Source organism: Triturus cristatus, chromosome 11, assembly GCF_964204655.1.
Source record: "Triturus cristatus chromosome 11, aTriCri1.1, whole genome shotgun sequence".
NCBI lineage: Eukaryota > Metazoa > Chordata > Amphibia > Caudata > Salamandridae > Triturus > Triturus cristatus.
This window is the reverse complement of record NC_140594.1, coordinates 165,896,648-165,916,557: the sequence shown is the minus strand read 5'-3', so window position 1 is coordinate 165,916,557 and position 19,910 is coordinate 165,896,648. Positions and strand designations below refer to the sequence as shown.

The following is a 19,910-nucleotide window of genomic DNA, read 5'->3' as shown; positions in this document are numbered from 1 at the left end:
TAAGGACAGCCAGCTTCACTCTGACCCACTCCCCTTTTTCCAACGCCGTTTCTTTTGTCCTCTTGTGGCGGTTGTAGTGTTCCGTATAGATGCGTTGTGCCTTCTGCAGGTTGTGCTGCACCACTGCTGGAGACCATTTGCTGGTGATGGTCTTCTCCTGCCACGCCACATTGTCTTTGGTAAAGGGTTGCCGTCCCCGTAAGATCTGGAAGGGACTGTACCCCGTTCCGGTGGGGGTGATGCGGTACGCCCATACCGTGCTGAGCACCTCTTTCTCCCAGTCTTTGCCTCTTGTGATGGCCACCTGTATGGAGCCCATCAGCACCCTGTTAAACCTCTCTACTTGTCCATTGCTGGATGGGTGGTATATCGAGGTGCGTTTGAGTATTATGCCGTTCCTGTTCGCAAACGTGACCCACTTGTCGGAGATGAACTGGGGGCCATTGTCGCTGATAATGCTCCTGGGTATGCCTTCCCGAAGGAACACCGCCTTGAGGAAGCGTAGTATCTCGTCCGTGTCCATGACCTCGTTGATGTGCACTTCTGGCCATTTCGAGTATTTATCCACTATTACGCATAGATATTTGGGGATACCTTGGTCGTCCAGTATTGGTCCCAGGATGTCTACTGCTACCTCTTCCCACGGGTTGCTGGGGTTAGTGAATTTCCCTAAGGGTGGTCTCATCGGTTTGAGTGTCTTGTCCGCCCCTAGGCACTGCGCGCAGTCCTTCACGTGCCTCTCAACATGCGTGTCCATCCCTGGCCACCAGTAAGTTTGTTTTGTCCTGGCCTTTGTCTTCACAATTCCCAGGTGGCCTTCGTGAAGTATGGCTAGCAGGGTGGGTACGATGTTCTCCGGCGGCACCACCCTGTCACCCCTGTAGACGAATACTCCATCGTTGCCCACCGACAGCTCTTCTCTGACTTCGTAAAACTGCCTGATTTTTGATCCTTGTTTCCTCCTGTCCGGCCATCCCCGCACAATGCACGCCTTGATTTCCTCCATGTCAGCATCCGCCTCATACGCGTTCTTCCAGTCCTGCCTGCTGATGGCTTTTTCTGGATCGTCCGTCAGAGCCACCATCTCGTCGTCGTCTTCCCTGTCGTTGGAGGCGCTGTCCATCGCAGATGCCCTGCTGAGGTAGTCCGCTATTTTGTTTCTGGAGCCCGGGATGTACTCCACGTCGTACCTGTACTCCAGGAGTTTCAGTGTCATCTTCGCAATCCGGGGCGTGGCGCTGGCATGGCCATCTGATGTCAGTACTTTCACGAGAGGCTTGTGATCTGTCTTCACCTGGAATCTGGTTCCCCACAGGAACTGACTGTACTTCGCCATGGCCCACACTACCGCTAGCATCTCTTTCTCTATCACACTGAACTTTTGTTCCGATGCTGTCAGCGTCCGGGACGCGAAGCTGATCGTCTCCGTTCCGCCTTCTGGTCTTTCCTGCATGAGCACGGCTCCCAGCCCCTTTTCACTCGCGTCCGTCATCAATATCGACCGCCCCTGGGGATCGAATCCTTGCAGCGGGATCGCTCCGCCAATCTCCCGTTTCACTGTGTCGAACTCCTCTTGCGTCTCCTCAGTCCATCTGAACGCCGTCTTGTCCCTCGTGAGCTGCCTCATGTGGTGGGTTTTCGTGGCAAAGTGGTGGACGAATTTACTATAGTACTCTGCCATCCCTAGAAACGACCGTACTTCCTCCTTGGATGTGGGTGGCGGTGCTTCGCAGATGGCCTTTACGTTCCCTCTCTTCGGCGTTATTCCTTGTGCCCCTATCTCGTGTCCCAGGTAGGTGACTGATGTCATCCCAAAATGGCACTTCTCCCACTCTGCTGTTAGGCCCTTCTCTTCCAGGATCTTCAATACTGCCGACAGTTTCCTGTCGTGGTCCTCCAGCTCCGTCCCCATTACTAGGATGTCGTCCTGAAAGTATTGCACTCCCTCTATGTCCTTGAATAGGCGGGCCATTAGCTTCTGGAACACCGCCGCTGCCGAGGCGAGACCAAAGGGCATGCGGCAGAATTGGTAGCAGCCGAACGGCGTGATGAACGATGTCAACTTTTTGCTTGTCGGATGTAGTGCTACTTGATGGTATGCTGATTGCAAGTCTATGGTGGAGAACCATTTCACTCCTTTCGTGCGGGCCAACATTTCCTCAATGCGTGGCAAGGGGAACCTCTCCACCACTATGCACTTGTTCAACTCCCTGAGGTCCACACAGAGGCGCACTTTGCCTGACGGTTTCATGGCCACCACCAAGGGAGCCAACCACTCCGCGCTGTCAATGGGCTCAATGATTCCCCCTTCTTCCAGTCGGAGGAGCTCCTGTTGCACCGCTTCCCTAACGGCAATCGGGATGTTCCGTACCTTGTGCGCAACTGGCCGGGCGTTGTCCTTGAGGACGATTTTGTGGGAGAACTTCTCCAGCCTCCCAATCTTCCCGCCGAAGACCTTCGGGTGCCCGCTCCGCCATTTTCCTGCCGTCGACTCCTCTCCGTCCAGCGTCACTAGCACTTGGGTGTCCCCTCCTGAGTTCAGCTGTATTCCCAACACTCCTTGGTCCATCCAGCCCAGGACTGACGGTCCTTTCTCCGCGACGTACAGCTTGCAGAGCGCACTCCGCTCCTTGAACTGGAACTTCATTGTCTTGAACCCTACCATCGGGATTGGGTCCCCTGTGTAGGTGACAGGTCGAATGTCGGGGGGTTCTAGGTGTGCGCCCCACGTGGGTCTGAACTTCTCGCTCCATACTGAACGTTGAATGATCGTGTAAGGAGATCCTGAGTCCGCCACGATGGTGATGGGTATGCCTCCTATGATCATGTCGCATTGGGGTTTGCGCGATCTTCTCTCCTCTATGCCCAGTACCTGGTCTTCAATACACAGGACTTCCTCGTCTTCTTCACGGCCTTCTGCTTCTTCCCCCTCGTCCTGTGCCACGAACTTCACCGCCTGCTGTCTTCCTTTCCTGCGGCATACCTTTTCGTAATGGCCAACTAGGCCGCAGAACGCGCACTTGGCTCTGAATGCGGGACACCGTTTGTCGTGCGCTGCATGGTTCGAGCTGCCGCACCTGTAGCATTTCATGGCCTCGCCTTTGCCTTGTTTCCATGTCGGTCCGGGTCTTGGTTTCCCTGTGGCCGCTCCTCTGTACTCCCCCGTCGTTTGTTTCCCCCGCACCTGGTGGTCCGCGTCGTCTACTTTGTTGACTGTGAGTCTGGGGGCCTGTTCTCTTTTGGCTGCTTCCGCACAGCGTTTTGTTAGCTCCGCTCTCTTCACTATGGCGATCACTTCGTTCAGCGTCGCATCTCCATTCGCCCATAGTTTGTCCTGTACTGACTTGCTTGTCGTGTGCATGACGATCTGGTCCTTGATGAATTCGTCCTGCAGTCCGCCATACCTGCACGTCATCGCCAGCTTCCGCAGTGCCGCCACGTAGTCATCCACGGATTCTCCTGCTTCTTGCTTCCTCTGCTGGAAGTTATAGCGGTCGATGGAGGTGCACACTGCTGGTCGGTAGTGGTTGTCCAAATCTTCTATGGCGTGGGTGAACACGTCTGTGTCCCCTACTGGTCTGGTGATCGGTGTGAGATTTTGAAACACCCGTATCCCTTCTGGTCCTAGGTTGTGTAGAAGTATCCTCTTCCTCCTGGCGCTAGAGAACGCCTCCTCGTTCTCATCTTCTAGCGCTTCCAGGTAGTTTCTGAAGTACTCCCTCCAGTCTTCCCACTTCATTATGGGTTCTCCCGGGCGTGGTAGGAAAGGTATCGGCGTCGTCAGAGTCGCTGACTGTGCACTCATTTTGGCGTCCACTTGCTTCCTCGGGCTACCTGGTGCGTCCGTCCCCGCTCCCCTGCTTCGGGTACCTGGGACTGCGTTCGAGCCGGCTGCTCCGTCGTCCCCTGACTCCGCCAGGATCTCTTCTGCGGCTCCGCCGTCCGCCTGCGATATCCTCTACCACGTGGCTGGCTCCTTCGTTGCCCACGTGCCACTCTCCGGCTTCTATCTGCCTCTGCCGCGCTCTCCCGGTGTGTAGGTGTCTGCTCTTAGTCCCTCCGGTCTTCTCACCGCGTATGGTGGTGTCTCTCCTGGTGGGCTTCTTCTCTGATGCAGGTTAGGGGGGCCCCTTCCGCCTGTTGCACCTGGGGTTCTTCTTGTCCCAGTCTCGTCGCCACTGTAATGTTGCTGGGTGCCAGGTATGTGTTGCTCACCCCCACAGACTCACAGGAGACGTTCTATGTGCTGGTGGAACCTTTATTGCAACTGCTAGAACACCTATAGCGAGAGCGCCGGGCAACACGCTCCGATCGCGTCTCTCGTTCGCGCGCTATGCCTCGCGCATGCGCAGTAGCGTCCGAATGGCCGCTACGCGCCTCTACGTCACTCCGTAGTGCGCGCGTCCACTAGACCGCGACACTACAAGAGGATGCAGGAAAACGATGGACACCCAAAGAAACAAAACTGTTAACACTGGTGGCTAGCAGCCACTGGAAGCGGTCCTAGCACTAAGGGAGCAATGAGGGAGGGGGCTTCTGGCAAGCAGTGAGGGAGGGGTCATCTGGACCCGGCATGCATGGGGGATCTTAATCCTCGATAACCATTAGGGGATGGAGTACAAACAAGAAGATATATGACACACAGCTACACAACCTGGATACCCCTCTCATATCTGTGCCCAATTGCCCTGCCTTCAAGAGGCAATAAAGGCATTTTTCTTTAAGGATGGCTTCCTACATCTGCGTGCCGGTTGCGAGACATCGATCTACCAACACGATATGTTAACTTTGTGTTGCGTTGTTCCTGCCGACTGAGACACTTAATGAAACAGCACTGCAGTTGTCTGTAGGGAACTGGCCATCAGCTGGGTGGGAAGAGGGGTAGAGGCAGGTACCCCCGTTAAAAAAAAGTGCAATCACCATGGGGCAAACACCGGTGTCGAGAGTGAGTCTATGTTTGCCCCGCAGTGAAACTTCTGTAAATCCACCATCTCAACCACCAGTTCAACTAGACTGAGCACCGAAACCTGCAACAGGTGCCCTTTGGCAAACCTGGACATCTGTACCACTTCTCGCCCTGAAGAAGGAAATTGACCCTCACAAAAGTAGCGTAGTAAGGCTGCCATGGGCCTTGGTAGAAGCAAGGAAAATGACACCTTTGATTGCAGTTGGGATAGTAAAATCTAGCAATTATCAGGATTCAATGGGGTCCTTTGAGCTATGGGCCTCGGTACTGCTGCACCTGCTGTACCAATGGTAGCTATGCCTCCTCCTCACCTTCAATCCTCCCCTCCTGAACCATCCTCCATGGGGCGGTCCTCATTGTCTTGGAACATACCCACCAGCTGCACCCACTCTACTATAGCCGCAGACACCCCGTCATCGGTACGTGTCTGTACGTGTGAGGCGCATGTATTGTTCGTCCGCAGCCCCCACTCCATCGAATCCTTCAACCAAAAGGTCAGCAGCGGAGCCCGTGCCCCCATCACCCCATAAGCCACCCGCCTCTTCGCCAGGAGTAGGGCCAGTTGAGCCAATCTATGAGGGATCCTACGACCTCTGGGGAGCACCACCCCTCCCAATAACCAGGCACGCGGAGTCAATGGGACACTAATCCCCGTGGATGTCTCTATGCGAGGTACCCAATTCCCCATTCTAAAAGTACATATGTCCTCCACCTATGTTCCAGCTACAAGTTCGGTATGTATGTATATGTCTTTTACAGCGCAGACCTATGTACAAAGCATGGAGCACTGTATACAATGGCGGTTTCACAGTGGGCAGTGCAGAAAAAGAGGGCAAAGGTATAGGGGAGTGGGGCTACTACTGCATCAAGAGAGCGGGAGTGGGGTGAAGTGTTGAGGTGAGGATTACAAGCAGGGCTGGTAGGACCAGGTCAGAGAACAGAGATGCTGTGGGCTGTTGGGTGGAATAGGGTGCTAGCAGGACCTCTTCGGGAGTAGTACGCTATCCTAGTGATTACTCTGAGACTAGGTGTTGCTTGAAAAGATGGCATTGCAGTTCCATGAAGAAGCGGAGAAGGGATGGAGTCAACTTACTTACATACAAAGTACCGTGAAGTCTACAGGCTTCGTTACACGTTAAATTAGCTTTACATGTTCTATTGCACTGAACTATTATTTCATTTCCCTGCATTACTATGGAGTAACATACATACCCTTATTTCTGAGTTACAGTAATGTAGTGGCGTGCATATACACGCTCACAGTCTAACCAGTATCATCTAACAGTTTTTTGAGGCCCTGGGTAAGGCATTTTTTGGGGCCTCCTTTTAGCAAATATATTGACTTTTATTACCCATTTTTTCTGATACAAGCACACACAATGCCAAACAATATTGGGCGCTCCCAGACCTGAGTAAGACTTCATCACACACAATGCAGATGTTCCAGTGACTCCTGAGGAGATGCACACAAGCCAAGGGCTACCTCTGAGAAACAACAGGACAAATTACCTGCACTAAAGGAGGCTTACAGTGACTGAAATACTGCATGGAACAGAAGGGTATGGTCAACGGTGTCAACATGCACAAAGAGGTCGAACATCAATAAATGTGCAGCAGCACAACAGGACATACTCAGAGGGACAGAGAAGGAGGTGAACCATGAGTAAGAATCGAGGGATCAAACAGGAGATTATAAAATTGGTTTGAACCAGATCCAAAGTATCTTTCAAAGAGAATGAGTTCCAAATCCTTCTGAAATACTGAAAGAGAGTGGGTGGTGGTAGAGCTGGACAGAGCTTCAAATTCCAGACACACTCCCTGTAGAAGAATGGGCCATTTTTGCTCCTTATTGAATGCCAAAGGCTTTAGTAGAAACAGCTGGGCACTGCAAAAGAGGATGTCCGCTTTCTTTTCAGGTAGAGGACTCACTTCATATAAGACGTTAAGAGTGACACATTCTATCTTCTACTGTGATCTTGCTTCAATGGGCAGCCATTGGGCCATTTATAACACAGGCGTGAAGTGGGCACATTTTTTGGTTTCGCTATAAAAGCACGCTCCTGTGTGTCACGCTGCTCTTAGTGGGTGAGGAGTATTTCAGATAGGCCTGTTGAGAGTGAGCTGCCATAATCACAATGGTCTTGAGGTTTCAATGTCTGATCCCCATAGACGTCAACACTGAGGCCATGCGCTCTTGGCTATAGCACTGTTCTAAGTTTGTAGGTCAATCTCTTTTCAAGATTGAAACCCAATGACTTTTGCACAAGGGTGCTGTAGGAATTGATCTAGGATTGTATATTGTGTGTTGAACTGAATAGAAGAGATCAGGAGGGACTCGGTTTTTAATGGGTTAAATTTCAGTGTTTTGCTCTTGCGCATTCGGCTTACTAGTTTTACAAGGTCCCAGAATTCCTAAAAACAACTACAGTTGGTTGTAAATAAAGATTAAAGAGAGTGGAACATGAATACAACTGTGTAGAACTTTTTAATACAGACTCAGAGGATTTGAAAAGGAATTGCCAAGTTACACCCGCTGTGTGCGACCGGTCAAGCATGATAAATCAGTTTATGACTAAACCATCAGTGCCCATTGGATCCCTGTGAACACTGATAAGGGATCTCTGATTCACTGTGTCGAAGGCAGCAAAGAGATCAAGGAAAACCAATAGACAAGTCTCTCGATTGGCAAGAAAGCAAAGTGCTTGATTCATTATGTTCTGATCAACGTCTACCAAAAATATAGACGCGCATGGCACATTCTCGTGTTAGTGAAAAACATGTTGAAATCACAATCTCAAAAAGATGCTATGATAAAAAGGATGTAATCACAAAGGAACTCCACAATGTATGGAGGAGGGAACAAGAGGCGTGGGGTTCTAGGAGCTACCCTACTACAGTTACAAAACCATTGTGAGTGAGGACATCTCACAAAAAGTAACGGACTGGTCTCACACACCACCTGGTGTCAACTGTAGTAGGTTCACTTTTCACTAGGAGCAGCTTTCTGTGGTAAACATGTTAAAAAGCAGTGGCGGACGGTGACATTTGAAAGTGGTGAGGCGTAAAATGTTTGTCATACTTCAGCATTGCGAGCGAGCGTAGCGAGCGAGCCCGAACAACCTAAGGGGGGTTCAGGGGGGGTTCTCCCCCCTGAGAAAATTGCATGGCTTCACATTGCCGCAGTGTGATTGGCCATACCTACGTACGGCGCACCATGACTCACTCGACTGCTGCACTGCGCGCGCTGCACGGACCGCGGTGAATAGACTCAGCCAACCCTGGCGCTGCATTACCAGCGCCACTGTGCCAGCAGCGCCAGGATTGGCTTAAGAGCAGGGTTAGTCCCTGCCCATAATGAGACCCGGGGGGTTGCGTTATGAGACGCACCCTCGGGTCCCAGTCACCACTGTAGTAGTCAAAGTTTCTAAGTGCCACACACACACGTGTGCGCATGTTCGGGCCAGGATTCTAAAATAGAGCCCAAAACCTGACATGCGCATTGCGCACTGCTGTCTGCTGGACTGCTGCGCGCCGCTATTTCCACGTCAGCGGCAGCCCCGCCCCCACACACACCCACAGACTGCGACGCGCACTCAGTGAAACTGAAAAGGACTTTCAGGCTGGATTGGAACGTAAATGCCCTTGCAGGAGTTTGCGTCCATTGGGGGCGTTGGGGCTGTTCCAGCTTAGTGGGGCAACGCCCCAACGCCCCCAATGGACGCACCGTCACTGTTAAAAAGGATAACTACATGGAGACTAAATATAATCCATGTAACAATAACCTGGAGCAGGGTAGTCTCAGTGAGTGCTCCCCCTTTGCTTGATGCCGGATTAACAATTATCTAAGAGGTCACTGCCCAACAAAATTGTCTCTGAGTTCATTCTTTTACTATCTACACTTCAGTAATGTATATATTTAGCATATGCACAGTCAACAATAGTTAAGACTCACCAGACTATTCCCAAACCTAGAGTAGCCCTTGATTAGTGTGCGACTTTACCTGAACTTGACGCTAAAAACTTACTTTAAATTTTGAGTCCCTGGCTTCGTTTAAATATACTTATCTGCTGTACATCACCTTCTCTGTACGGTGGAGAAGTTCACTGAATCCCCAAAAGTAGTATTACATTCCGTCCTGCCAAGTACCACGCATCAGGCGTTACGGTTAGACTAACTCATTTCAGTGTGGTGCTCCGCATCAATGCACTGAAATGCATTGTCACGCATATGCATATGTCTCAGCTGTCACTAAAGCGCTGCAAACTGAGTGTGTGGCAGCTGGCAGCGCGCCGCCCATGGCCTCTGCGCGCTGATTTCGCAGGCTTGGGGCGCTCGCTGCCCAGCTGAGCTACGGTGCTGGCAGGCTCACTACAATGTATCTATTATTTCCTGCGGCACCGCGAGGCTCTGAGAGTCACACAGCCGAGCCTGACGTTACGACATAGTGCCCAATGGCTGCCAGAGCCGGGAGTTTGTGAGAAAGGCGGCGGGCTACTGGTTTGCAGGCTGCGGCACTTGCCACAATCTTGGCACTCAGCTTGCAGTGCTGCCCGCTGCTCACGCCAGGCCGCCCGTGCTGCTGTAATATTATGATCTTATTATCGCCGGCAAATTAATCATTGCGGAGTCAAGGGCCAGTTAGAGAGTCGTCACGGAGTCATGACTGACCATGACTGTGACCAGTTGCGGTGGCCGCCAGGACAGACGGGATGCAATGATGTGATTTGTTATTGTATCAAAATATAATTAAGTGCATGCATGTTTGTCATCAGCTCGCCTCTCCATGAAATTGGTGTTACAGCATGAGAGGAAGTGCAGTGTTTCCATAGTAGTTACAAGCATGGGTGGCAAACACGTACGTAAGCAGTGTGCTATGCATTGTTTGCTTATTTCCTGGACTTGGCTGGGAATAAACTACACACAGCACAATAGTGCATTTTGTGGTAGAAACAATCCCTCTCTCGTTCGCCAAACTTTCCTTTCAAGTGTTTGGGCCACGTGTTTCACTTGCTCACTCAGTGCATTTCAACTTGGCTCTTTCTACCCTGTCATTTTCAAATGGTACCAGCTGTTGTGTCGGAGCGCGTGTCAATTAGAGCTCCGACCGTGACTATTAATTAGCGGGCGCGGTGCGCGGTGGTGAGCAAGGCCGTAAGAGAAGAGACAGGACACGGTGGATGGGTGCAGCACGATGGTCACGTGTGTCGGCTCTGACGCCACACTCACGCGCATCGCTATTTATTTACTAAGTCCTGCGCTATGCAGGACAAACCAAACATTGCACGACAGCGGGGAGCTCGCCGCTGACCCCAGCGTGTGCTCAACCATAATGGGCACGCCCAGTACTCAATATCGCGAGGAGCGATATAACATTCCTCCCCAAAACAAAGAAATTATCATTAACAACAGATAACACTTGGCAAAGTCATTAAACAATGAGTATGCACCAGTCATAATGAGACAGTGGGACACACGTACTACGCACTGCCACAGGCTCTAACAGTGAAAGTTCTTGAGCCGTGATGATGGTGCTGGATTACCCCTTAGTCTGTATTGGGTGCGAGTCTCATGACACTCACCAAAGCCATTGGCGTCCGCAGAGGGCTCAAGAACACTTCGCTGACCACTTATCGGCGGGACAGACTCAGTCACTCCTTCAGCTCCTTGGACATCATGACCAGGGTCAGACCACACATCTGAATGACAGTCATCAGGAACAGGCTCCACCAAAGTGGGTTGACAAACAGGAGCTTCATGATACTTTTTAAGTGCCTACACATTTCTAGTAAGCACCTCACCGCCTCTAGTGGCCGTAACTTGAGTGCCTCTAATTTGTGTGATACTCCAGGGATCTATCTCAAAACGAAGGCAAAATTTACTGCCAGGATGCCTGTACTGAACAAGTACCAAGTCCCCAGTCTGAAGAGTCGACGTTGCCGCTCTGCGTTTCAGGCTGACCATATCGTTATGGCGCTTCCTCCTGCTCTCCACGGCATTATCATTGATACTCTCAGGAGCCCAAGAGGGGTGATGAGGGGATGGAGTCTTGAACAATTCGTCCCATTGACAAGTGACCAGGCACCCGTCCCATGGACGTTTGAGGAGTCTGGCGGTAATCGCGGAGGAAAGGATAAATTGATTGTTCCATTGCATCACCATTTGCCACAGCTATCCTGATGAGCTTGTTCAATGTTCGCATGAACCGCTCAGCTTCCCCATTCGCCTATGGCCACTTCGGGGTAACTTTTTTATGTACAATTCCATGAGAGGCAATATATAATGCAAACTCTTGTCCTTGAAAAGGTGGAACATTGTCAGTTCAGATCTCTTTGTTGAGACCATGAGTGGCCATCACGTTCTCCAGTTTAGGAATTACATTTCCAGCACTGAGGGATGACAGCACCTCTACCTTTGGGTACTAGGAGTAGTCGTCAATTATCACCATGGAGTGTTTCCCGTCCGGGAGACTTCCAAAATTCATGCTAGCCCTCAGCCATGGGCCCTCTGGTCGTAGCTCAGTCATAATGGGCGTAGGAGGATTCGGTTCATCGGTAGGTTAACACCACTGACAGGACCGCACTACTTCCTTTACCTTGTCATCCATGAGAGAAAACCAGACTTTGGTCCGCAATCTGTTCTTAGTTTTCACCATCCCCTGTTGTCCCGCATGTGCCAGACTAACAACTCTATCCACCAGAGTCGAAGGAACCACCAGCCGGTGACCTCGTAGTAAGCATTCATGGGGATCCACACTCGGCTCATGTTTCACATGGTGCAGACTTTCAATTATTTGTTTCGCCATGGGAGTGAACGTGGACATTTGACTTCATAGGGGATGCCATTTGTTCGTCCTCACAGCCTCCATCACTTTCTGCAAACATCCGTCTTTCAGCTACTGCTTTGCATAATTCCCCTAGGGACATTGGCAACGGACGTGAACGGTTGGAGATATACCTGACGTATTCCTCTGTTTCTTCGGCTTTGTCCACCTCAACACTGGTAGTCTTGCGAGGATGGCGAGACAAATAATCAGTCGGATTGGTAGCTCCAGGGTGATATTCAATCTTGCAATCGTACTCCTACAAATGCAACATCCACTTTTCTATGTGAGGTGGTGGCTTGGACGCTGTTACCATGAAAACAGGTATGAGAGGTTTGTGGGATCAGTGGTGACCAAGAACGGTTTCCCGTATACATACAGATAGAAATGCCTGCATCCCCAGTGCACTGCTATTGCTTCTTTTCCGATCTGTGAATATCTTTGCTCAGTAGCAGTCAACAACCGACTGGCGAACGCCATAGGAACCCACTCATCTTCATCAGTTTTCCGCTGTAGCAAGACAGCTCTCCGAGCCCTTTTGGCCCAGAATCTACCACAACTTGAGTCTGGTGTTTTGGATTGAAGTACCTTAACATTGTGTTGATCGATAGAGCTTCCTTCGTTGCTTTTAACACAGCCTCTTGTTCCGGACCCCATATCCACGTCGCTGACACTTTAGTTAGCTCCCTGAGAGGTGTATAAGGGAATTTAGATCTTTGATAAATCGACCACAGTAGTTGCCCATCCCCAGGAAGCTGCGCACTTTTGTCACATTCATGGGAGCCGGGGCCTCCTTAATGTCTTTGACCTTCTCAGGGTCGGGCGCAACCCCTTCCACCGAAAATGTATACCCAAGGAATTGCAGCTTCTGCTTGAGGAACTCACATTTGTCTCGATGCAACGTGAGTCCCGATTCTTGTATTCTCTGGAGAACTTGTGGCAACCGATCATTATGTTCAGGTATTAATTTGGCATGTACCAGAATGTCATCACTTACATTCATCACCCCAGGGAGATCAGCTAGGAGTACTTTAATGGTATTTTGGAATACCTCTGCTGCGCTGGAGATACCTAAACTCAGCCTCTTATATCGCCTCAATCTCACATGCGTGGAGAATGTTGTGATATACCTTGACGGCTCCACATGATACCCAGCTCGCAGATCAAGCTTCGAGAACCAACAGGCCTCGCTTAGCTCTCCAATCACATCATCGATTGTTGGCGTCAGATGCCGTTCTCTCTTGATTGCAGCATTGGGAGCCCTCATATCCACGCAGATTCTCACCTCGCCTGGCTGCTTGGGCATCCTTCCGACCACAATGGGTGACACCCAGGGCGTCGGACCTTTCACTTTTTCTATTATCACTGCATCTTCCAGTTGGCGCAGTTCCCTTTCCACGAGGGGTCTCAGATGAAATGCAACCCGTCTGTGGTGCAAGGCTACATGTTGCACCGAGGGATCAAAGTTGAAGATGTATCTGTTTGTCCTTTAGACATCCGATTCCATTAAACACCTTGGGGAATTCCTCTAGTATTTGAGTCACACTCTCTCGGTGTATGCCGAAGGCAAACTTGACAATGCCCAAAGCCTCTGCTGACTTGCACCCCAACGACATACCATGTCCTTCTTCCGTGACATAGACTACTGCATTCACCTCTTGTGTGTCATAAGCCAGTGTCGTTCTGAACTTTCCTTTGATGGCCAACAGTTTGGACTGTCCAAAGGCAAACACAGTGATTTTTGCTGGTGTTAGTATGGGAGGGGGTGGCATCCCTTGATGAGCTTCACGGGACATGATGTTTATGGTCGCTCCCGTATCTACAATCGCTGTTGAGGGGCGTCCCCCTACTAGGACTTGGCACTGGGGCAAACGATTTTGGGTACCCGAAGCTGACCCCACCGTGAAAACCGAGTGTACCGTGTGTTCTTCCCGGCCATCATCGTCCATATAACTTCCTGTCTCTTGAGTCCCGGGGATCGAATTCACCTGGGATCTCATTGCTCTCCCTCGACTCGACCGACAGACTTTGATAAAGTGGTTCATTTTACCACACGCCGAACACTTCTTCCCTTTCGCAGGGCACTCAGACGGTCTCTGTGATGGTCCCCCACAGTAGCCACATGTGCGTGCTCTCGGGTCTCATGGATTGACTGGTGCCGGGGCGACCGCATTCACTGGTCCAGTCTTCACAGGAGCCTGTAAGGCTGCCTCCATGTGGGCCGCCTTTGCTTTTGAAAGTTCTTTAGTCCTCCCATGGTTAATATCTCTGCCAACGACTTCCCTGATTCTTCCAGGATTCTTTGTCTTAGCTTTGCTGAAGCGCACCCCTGAATGACTTGGCCTCGAAACTCCTCCGTCTCATCTTGAAATCCACATGTGCTGGCTAGCACCTTTAACCTGGCGTGAAATGTGTCTAGCGACTCTTCAGGCTGTTGCCTGGCTTGCCTGAACACAAGACTCTCATAGTCACGATTCGCCATGGGCTCGAAATGAGCGTTGAGGGCTGCTATAAGCATGAGATGAGTTTTTGGCGCTGCTTCTGCCACTGTCTTGGCTATTTTACACACCTCCGTCCCTCCAACTCTTTTGCTCATCGTCTACTTTTGGAACTTCGAAGAAAAGCAGCACTCGCTCGACACATTCTCTCCACCTTGGGGCCTGAGCAGACGGGGCCCCATCTATTACGACCGGCTCAAGATATGAGCCATGACTGAGGAGTCTCAAATTTCCACCAACTAAAGTCTTGTCTACTCTTGTGGACAGCCAGGTACCAAGACCCTTCAGTGCCCTCAGCCAGCAAGTTACTCACAGTTCCTCCTTGGGGCACACACAGCCTCTCTCAGCCTCTGTACAGGCCAGCAACACAGCCTCCAGAACTGTTTCCACGAACGTAGGCAGCAGGGAGGGGCCAGCAACCACCTCAGCAGAGTTTCTTCCCCCAGCTGCAGACTGCACGAGGTCGCGTGGGGCTGGATTCCCAGCAGCACGAGTACCACGCACATGATGTTGTCGTGTGTGGCCGCCACCTGGGAACACAAGGAACCACCCTCGTCGCCAGAAAATGTTGTGTCGGAGCACGTGTCAATTAGCGCTCCGACAGTGACTATTAAATAGCAGGCGTGGTGCGCGGTGGTGAGCAAGGCCGCAAGAGAAGAGACAGGACACGGTGGGTGGGTGCAGCACGATGTTCGCGTGTGTCGGTTCTGACGCCACTTGCACGCGCATCACTATTTATTTACCTAGTCCTGCGCTACTCAGGACAAACCAAATATTGCATGTCAGTGGGGGAGCTCACCGCTGACCCCCGCGTGTGCTCAACAATAATGGGCACGCCCAGTACTCAATATGGCGATGAGCGATATAACACAAGCCACCGCTGCACTGCGTCAAAGGTCACTTTTGCGACAGGGACTTGCAATTCAGTGAGGTGGGGGGGGGGGTGCCCCCCTGGCTGCCAAAGGTGCTGGTAAGTTTTGGACTGCTCTACGGTAAGAAGAGATCCGGGTAGCCAAGATCGGAACAAAGACCAAGAAATATGAAAACTGTTCATTTAAAAAACATCCTGAAATTACTGCCAGAGAGTAGAAAACATGCCAGAAAATATCTAAATGGCACACAGTAATTTAATAGCCATTAAAACTCCCTTTATTTATCTGATTGATGCAGGCTCACATACACTACTTCTTAAAACTTGTGCTTTTTTTCACAGAATTATTCAGTCTCCTTAGAGACTGTCGAAAATTGCAATAGCTACTATATTTCAAGGCGCCATGGCGGGGTATTGGGTTAAGTTTTCAATAAGCAATAATTGCGCCTCGGTTTGACCTCATTGGCTACAATACTGTCACTGCGCAAAGCTAACTATATCGTAGTGAATGACATGCCCCCTCGCCGTAGTATCTCATGTTAGAGAGAGCAAGAAAACTTAATATCAGTGTGAGGCATTAGTATGGCACTGTTGACTTGTGGCAGCCAAAATAATGAATGTGGTCGCGTTATATCTGCAATTTCGATCAGCTCTCCAGCACCAAACGTTTCCCTGACACGCACAAAGGACTCTGGGAAATTGCATGGTAAGTAGCTTGTTAGACCGAGCACCACAATATTTTTGGTGTTTCATGCTGGGGCTTGGTGCTAGCATCGTCACAAGCACGCGGTCTTTAACTATATTCCAAAGGAGGCGTGGAAATAATTCAGCGAAATATAAATAAAACTGCCATTTGTCGATATAGCCCTTACTGCGGGTGTACCGTTTCAAGGAGCTATACTGATGAATTTGCAGCCTTTTAGTCTCAGATTTACGAGGCACAATTTTGGCTTCATTATTTTCAAATCATTACTCTTCCAGATCTAAAATTCAAGGGATTCATTTTATTAAAACAGTATGTTATTAACCACCCAAGAGAAATAACTGTGGTTTAGACTGCAGATTATTTTGGGGTCTGGAGTGGGTGCTCAGTTCGGATACGTTAAATCAGGAATCTCCAATCAGTCAGTGTAACCGCCGACCCGACCGATCCCACATTTTCTTCGAAGTAAAAGTCTGAGTCTCGCCTGAGGCCTTCGCGGATATGGGGTATCTTCAGTGCCCACGGGTGTATTCTTATAGCACCAGAACGCCGGAATTGCCACACTCCATAAACCACCATCACAGGGGAGTGGTCGGATATACCACGTGCCAGCATCCGTGGTTCCGTGAAATCGTATATAATTTGGGCATGTGTAAACAGATAGTCAATCCGGGACTGGCTACCATGTACAGCGGACTGGTGAGTATAGTGCGTATATTGAGGGTGCGACCATCTCCATACATTTACGACCCCTAGCGCGTCAGCAAACCCCCGGAGGTGGGAGCCCCGCGGAGGATCAGGCCTAGGCGGAAGTCTATCTCGAGGGCCATCTAAAGTGAGGTTAAAATCTCCATCCAATATCAGGGAACCCTCTGGCAAGGCCAGTACCAGCGTCCCTATCTCCTGCAAGGTTTGGCGTTGCAAGCCTGGGGGGGCATATACTGACACTACATTGACGACTCTCCCTTCCCAGAGCCCCGTAGCTGCTGCATACCTGCCCTGCACATCCGTCCAGGTGTTTTGTACCACGTATGGGCAACCCTTGCGCAAGAGTATCCCCGCTGCCCTGGAACCAGAAGTGAACCCTGAGTGTACAATCATACGAATCCCTTCCTATTAAGTGCCATGCATGTATTTCCAATCAAGTGGGTTTCTTGCAGCATCACTATATCGAGATCCTGGCGGTGGATATAATGCAACCTATACCACGTTTAATTTTGTCCCTCAGGCCATTCACATTCCATGTAGCTGCTCTAAGTCCCTGTCCAGGAGCCATCAGGACACAAAAAAGGAACCATCAACAAAATGAACCGGAAGGCTGCACCCACTGCACTCCAGCCACCAGCGAATGCTGATCCGAGGTGATCCTTTACAATGCTCCCACCTCGTGATTGCGAACCCCTGTTCATCAAACCATTGCCACTTAGGATATAGTCAATCCCGGAAATTACGCTGTCAGACCAACACCACCAACAACAAACCCCACCCCCCCAACATACCCTATCCCCCCAAAACACCCCCCCTCCCTGCCTCCCTGCAGAGCTGGACTAAAACCGCCCGCCACCCCCAACACGCAGAGTGCCTGTCGCGCACTCATGTACAACTTCAGGGAACGTGCACTAACCCCCTCCCCATCCAACCACAATCAGTCAGGAATTACGTCATCCCCCGGTCCGATCTCCACCCCATATGACAATGTTTAATACAGTGATTCACTGTGGCCCCAGGAACAGCTGTTCTGCCTGTCAATGTTCCGGAGCATTGCGATAACATGTCCCCAAAATAATACAATAAACCTCATATTATTGAAACCGAATAGGCAAGCCCATCAATCTAAATCACAGGTAGGTCAAGCGTTCACCCAGGGCAATCACTTGGGCCCGTGTCCGTAACATCACATGTGGCTCAGGATACTCCCCTCGTCCCCCACCCAAATATAAGCCTCAGCAACTCTACATCTGGAGGCCAAGTCACTGAGACCATGCATGGCAGAGTCACAAGAACCCCCGGGGGCCAGGACCAGCCCCCATCAATCTTACCAGACCGCAGCATTAGCGTCCACCTTTATGTCCATGGGAATCGGTGTCCGAGTGTGGGGGAGAGCGCCTCTGTTGACGCCAATCTGCTGCATCGTCCACAGCCGAAGTCCCCTTCTTCGGCTTCCTCTCGACCGTGCGCCAGCCCTCCAGCCAATCACAGGCTTCTTTTGGATGTGTGAAGAACCATGATTTCCCATTGGCTTCCACTCTCAGCTTGGCAGGTAACATCATGGCGTACTTGATTTCTTGATCACGGACAGCCCGCTTCACGTCCAGGAAGCCACAGCGCTGTTTCTGTACATGTAGAGTGAAGTCCGGGAAAAACATGATCTTGCTGTTCTCAAAGGTAAGTGGTGGGGCCGCCCTCGCCATCTGGAGTATCACATCCCGGTCCCGGAAATTGAACACCTGAGCAAGGAGAGGATGAGGGGGCGCACCCGGCCTTGGACGGCCCCCTGGAACGCCGGTGAGATCTTTCAATCGTGAAACATTTGGAGAGGCCTCTCGGTTTAAGATGCTTGAGGACCAGCTCCTCGACAAAAGAGTTTGCCGCCTGTCCCTCCACGCACTCCGGCACACCAATAATGCGGACATTGTTGCGCCGCATTGTTCCTTCGTAGTCGTCCAACTGCAAGGCCATTGCCTTGTGGGAAGCTCGCAGTTCCGTGACTTGGGCCTTCAGCAGAGTAGTATCACCGACCAGTTCCTTCGTGGTACTCTCAACAGTGGCTACCCTCTCCACTACTTTCTTCATATCTTCACGTATCAGCTCCACATCAGTTGCGACCGTGTCAATTCTGATCTCGAGGGAAGTGCGTATCGCAGTGATAGCCACGAGGAGATCCTTATTCGAGGGTTCCGTCACTTCACCTGGGGTCGATGACTCTGCCCGGTCCTCAGCCTGTTGCTTCTGCCAAGCGAATTTATCGAGCTTGGTTTGGGCCGGCGTCCGATTTGACCGCCCGGTGGCCATGTTTCCTTATGCCACAGCCCCGCTCAGAGTCCGGGCACGACTGCTACTCCCCGCCGCCTGCAGTGAAAAATTACACCCGGCCTGTTGGTTTTCGCTGTTAGCACCCTTCCCCGAGGGGTATATGACGGGTCCCGCTTCACCGTGAGCTCCGCTACGGAGACCACACGTACAGGTCTTTTGGAGGAGGCCAACCAAGCCGGAGCAGGCCTCAGCAGTCCAGGCCACCGCTACACTCGCCCGCCTCGTGCATCCAGGTCAACCAGGGTGATCGCACAACACCCCCGGGCATCCGATCCTCCACACTGAGGAACGAAGGCAGCTATGGACGCAGACAGCAAGACTACTCGACAAGGAGGGCGCACCACTGGGCCATCAGGGTGACCGAGAGCGCACCACAGGTCAGGATGCCCGGAAAAGGTACTTCATTCAGGCCGTACTCCACTGAGGTCAATGCAGGCAATGCCTGAGACTGGCGCAGTCCCCGGTGGCAGTAGTCAGAGCGGAGTCTCCAGACCACCACCCCGACGCAATAGGCTGCAACAGGTAAGGTCTCCAGAGGTGGCAATCTGTCCCCGGGGCCGATCCCAGTCTGCACTCCGGGTTAGCTCCTGATGCGATCGCACTCACCGCCCAGGAGGCCATCCTTGCCCAAGATGTCCCACGCCAGGCCGCGGCGTACAGGCGGGAGCGACCACACAATGATGCGCATTTAAGTCTGCAACCTGGATTTCAGAGCAGCACAAAGTGCAGGATCCCAGGGACGCTGAAGTTCACATGGAGCATCGGGGGTCCTCCACAGTCCAGCCCCCGGAGAGCACACACGGGCCCGGCGAGTTCACTTGCCCGAGCACGTAAGTCACCTCCAGTACGCAGCCACAATCAACTCCGGGGTCCCCTGTTGCAATCGGTCCGACCCCGTCACATCAGGGGCCACAGGGAAGGTCACCTCCACCACACACACGCTTTGATCCGAGCACCGCATGAGCTGGATCAAAAGGCGGTGAGCTCGCGGAGCCTCGGCGGGACAGGCCGGAGCCGC

The 19,910-nt window shown here is 51.5% G+C and overlaps 1 protein-coding gene and 1 non-coding gene across 2 annotated transcripts in view; both read right to left on the bottom strand.

Annotated features, from left to right (window-relative positions):
- Nucleotides 1-19,910, bottom strand: part of MORN3 (MORN repeat containing 3) — a 273,245-nt gene that overhangs the window by 169,332 nt on the left and 84,003 nt on the right. The gene's annotated exons all lie outside the window — the stretch shown is intronic.
- On the bottom strand, nucleotides 15,509-15,648 carry LOC146783830 (U4 spliceosomal RNA). The gene has a single exon (XR_014971162.1). It is a non-coding gene; the product is annotated as a U4 spliceosomal RNA (small nuclear RNA).